We start from the raw sequence: 4356 nt of genomic DNA on the forward strand, positions 1-4356 counted from the left end.
AGCTGTCGCGTTTCCGCTAGTCCCAAAGCTAGCCTTCAATCGAGTACCCCCGCTTGGGAGCAGCGGTAGCTGCCGCAGGGAAATCTGACCTCGCTGCTGGGAAGTCTCCCTGGGCAGAATGGAGCTGGAGGATTGCACAGCTGGAAGGGAGTGGAAGCCTGGGCTGTCTCAGTAGGTGGCGTAAGGACGATTCTGAACGTCAAATTCCTGCTCCTCCAGCCTACGCTGAAGATGAAGGAAGCGTGTGGTCGAGCAAACACTTCTCTCTCCGGCATCACGGTGACCACGCTAGAACGGATCAGAACAAGAAAGCGAAAAGGCACCACCGGAGTCCCAGGAGGTGACTCTGCGGAAAGCCTGCCCTCATTACTGCGCTTCTTCCCCGTGGAAACTTTGTCGTTTATGTCAGCTTCATTTTTCAGAGGCGGAGACTGAGGCATAAGATGGTTCTGAACGTAAGCAGAAAACAAGCATGAAAGAAAGATGCTCAGGCGTCACCGGTCAGCTTCAGAATAAGCTTACGCCCAAACGAGCGAAAACTCCACACAAAGCATTTCTCTGCCTGAATGATTAAGAAAATAATTAAGAAATGCTTCAAGCCAGTAAAAATTCACTACTTTGCATTTGTAAATTATCAAAGCAGCAAATTATTTTGGGGAAAAATTAGAAGACTATTGGACGAGGAAAAAAATCCCTCACATGGAAGCCTATAAAATAAAGTGAATAGTTCGTTTTGCAATGAAATGTTGCAGTAACTATAGGTATGATTGATAAACACACTTGTTTGTTTAAATTTACATATATAGGTATTTAGAAATTAAATCTACATTTATATATATAAGTATCTAGAAATTAAATCTACATTTATTATGCTTTCAGTACTTAAATTTCCCTTTTTATCATTTATGTATTTATGTATGTGTGTATTTAGCACGAGGTCTTGCTACGCAGTTCGGAGTTGTAGTGATCCTCCTGTCTCGGCCTCCTCCTCTTCCTCCTCTTCCTCATTTTAGGGCAGGGTCTACAGGGTCCACAGGGTCTCACTGCGTGCATCGGGCTTGTAGGGATTCTCCTGTTTACAACCTCCCAAGTGCTGGGATTACAGGCACGCGCTGCCACGCCCAGTCTCAATCGCCATCTCAACGCTCCCCGGAAGGGGGGGGCGGCATGCCAGGCCGGGGGATCAAACTCCTGGCCCCTGCGGCTGCCAGGCAGGCGCTTTAATCCGCTGAACTATTTGGCCGGCCCTAAATTTCTTTTAAAAAGACCAATTTTATATATTTTAAAATTTTTCCTTAAAGAAAATGTGCATTGAGCATATATTTACCTTATGTGATATTATGGCTCGCTAAACATGTTAACCCTAATATTAAGTAAGTGACAGTTTTCTCTACCTTATGTCTAAGTGTGTGGGGAAAAGTGTCTTTGATGGCGAAAAGAAAGTAAAAATGTGTGTATAACATACTTGGCATCAGGCATCATTTCCATCAAATGTACACTAATTTTTTTTTTTTTTTTTTTTTTTTTTGCAGTATGGGGGCGGCGAGGGGTTGAGCTCACGACCCTGCGCTTGCCAGGCAGGCGCTTAGTCTACTGAGCTATCTCCCCAGCCCACTGACTTTTGTTTTAAACCTCTGACTTGGAACACAAAAATGAATTCGAGGCTCTGTGTGACCTGCAGGAAAAAAGCTGGCCACAGTGCTTCGGTGCGCCATGGCCTAAGAGCGCGGAAGGCGCTGGCCGAGGAAACGTGGTGACTGGAGGCCGGTGTCTCGGAGCCGCGCAATAGCGTTTTGTCTCCGGAGCTGCTTAGCTTTTAGCCTCGCTTTCTCCTCTCACAACCTTCCCTCTCTGAGAATACCCAGTTCTGTTTTCTTTTCTTCAGCTTAACTTTATTAATCCTTGTCTGGATTGAAACTTCCTGAGATGAAAATCGTGCTCCGGTTTGAGGTCTGTCTTAGCCGGTACCGGCTGCTATAACGAAGCGCTCTACATTCCATCACTTATCAGTAATACAAATGTATTTCTTACAGCTCTGGAGGCTGAGAAGTCCAAGATCCAGGACTGCAAGATGCAATGTCCGATGAACGCCTGTTCTGTCTGTGGCATCTCCTCAGAGTGTCCTCATGCAGGGGAGAGGCAGAAGGAGAAAGCCGCGCGTAGCGCAGACAGCTCTGGGGAGGCCCCTTTATAAGCGCGTTAATCCCATTCATGAGGGCGGGGCCCTGCGAGTTTAGCCACTTCCCTAAAGATTTCTGCTCTCACTACTGTTGCATTAGCGATTCAGGTTCAATGTACACATTTTGGAAGAAAAACGTTAAATCATTTATTTTATTTTATTTTTTAAATTCATGTATTTGGTGCTGGGTCTCACTACGCAACTCAGAGTTGTAATAATCCTCCTGTTTTCAGTCTCCCCAGGGCTGGGATTACAGGCATGTACCACCACGTCTGGACTCAGCTGCCAGCTCATGGCGCTGGAGGGTGGGGTTGGCACGGCATGAGATATCAGGGATGGAACCCCAGTCCTTGCACTTACCTAAGCAGGCCCTTAGTCTGCTGTGCTATCTCGCTGGCCCTCAAAACATCAAATCATAGCAATCTTATTCCTTGTCTTTAAACAATGGGATTGAAGCCAGAGCCTCTGCACAGAGCTACAGTCCTAGCCCTTTCTACTTTTTGTTTCAAGGCAGGGTCTTGCTAAGTCTAAGTTGTCTGAGCTGGGTATGAATCTGGATCCTGCAGCCTCAGTCCACCGGAGCGCTGGGATATCGCTGGGATATTGGTTAGCCACGTTTGGCTTCGTATTCTTTAAAACACAATATATGTTAAAGAAGTGAAAATTGTCACAATCATTCCCGCGCTGTTTTTGTCAACATTAACTAGTTCAATCTTTACCTCCTAGGAGGTAAATTTATAATTTGGATTTTCAGATTGCCAGCAGAGGGGTGTTTGGGAAACAAATGATCTTTTTGTCTTTGAAATCAAATTGAGAAAAAAGAGGACACAATGAAAGTGCATTATTTGCATATGTGAAAATGTCACAAACTTATGATATTTGATACTAACAATTATAGTAAAGATAAACAAATTCAAAATTGAAAAAAGAAACCACATCACACAACAAAATTCAATCATTATAACCAGCCTTGTTTGTAACTGCTGTGTTAGTAATTATAAATCAATACCAATTAATCAGAAAAGCTTGTAGTTAGCAATGTGTGTGGTGGCACATGCTTGTAATCTCAGCACTCAAGAGGCTGAGGCAGGAGGATTGCTGCAAATTCGAGGCCAGCTTGGATTACATAGTAAGACCCTGTCTCAAGAAACAAAAAAAAAAAAAAAAAAAAAAAAAGAAAAAGAAAAACTTTTGGCTGGAACCACCATCTTCCAGTAATTTGCCAAAATGACTAACACAAAGGGCAAGAGGAGAGGAACTCCGCATATGTTCTCCAGGCCTTTTAGAAAGCATGGTGTTGTGCCTTTGGCCACATTCATGGGAATCTACAAAAAGGATGAGATTGTAGACATCAGGGGAATAGGTACTGTGGAACAAGGAAGGCCTCACAGATGTTACCATGGCAAAACAAGAAGAGTCTACCACATTACCCAGCATGCTGTTGGCACTGTTGCAAACAAGCAAGTTAAGTGCAAGATACTTGCCAAGAGGATTAATGTGCGTATCGAGCATATTAAACACTCAAAAAGTTGTGACAGCTTCCCGAAACATGTCAAGAAAAATGATCAGAAAAAGAAGGAAGCCAAAGAGAAAGGTACCTGGGTTCAGCTGAAACGCCAGCCTGCCCCTCCCAGAGAAGCCCACTTTGTGAGGATCAATGGAAAGGAACCCGAGTCATTGGAACCTGTTCCCTAGGAATTCATGGCATAAGCTGGGGATGTTGCTCTGTCATTCAGTAACTAATTGGCAGCTTAGGTGTTCTACATCCTGTGTAAGAATAAAATCATCCTGTGTTGTAAGGGTGGTTTCCTTAGTTGAATAGGTATGTGGTGCCTTCTAATCTCAGAAATATTTGCAGCATATTTTCACTGTGCCTACTAACTGTGTCTAGTTTTTACTCTTCAGTGTTTTTCTTGCTGAAAGATATTGCTGAGGCATTGTACAGATGTATATCTAAATATTCAAACATTTGTAAAATATTTATATTGGCTTGAAGATCCTTTAAATCACCATGGGAGAAAATGTTTCAAAATAAATGGAAATCACTTCAGAAACAAATGTAAGTCCATTTCAGTTAAATAAATTTTTAAAGCACAAAAAAACCCAAAAAACAAAAGCCCCAAATAACAGCAAAAGATCTGTAGTCAGTCTGAGTGGACATGGAACAGTGATGACAG

The 4356-nt window shown here is 43.2% G+C and overlaps 1 pseudogene; it reads left to right on the forward strand.

The window, feature by feature from the left end:
• The first annotated feature begins 3406 nt into the window (after positions 1-3406).
• Positions 3407-3874, forward strand: LOC105743937 (annotated as a pseudogene).
• The last annotated feature ends 482 nt before the right edge of the window (positions 3875-4356 follow it).

This window comes from Octodon degus, unplaced genomic scaffold (genome assembly GCF_000260255.1).
Source record: "Octodon degus isolate 3935 unplaced genomic scaffold, OctDeg1.0 scaffold00190, whole genome shotgun sequence".
NCBI classification, from domain to species: Eukaryota; Metazoa; Chordata; class Mammalia; order Rodentia; family Octodontidae; genus Octodon; species Octodon degus.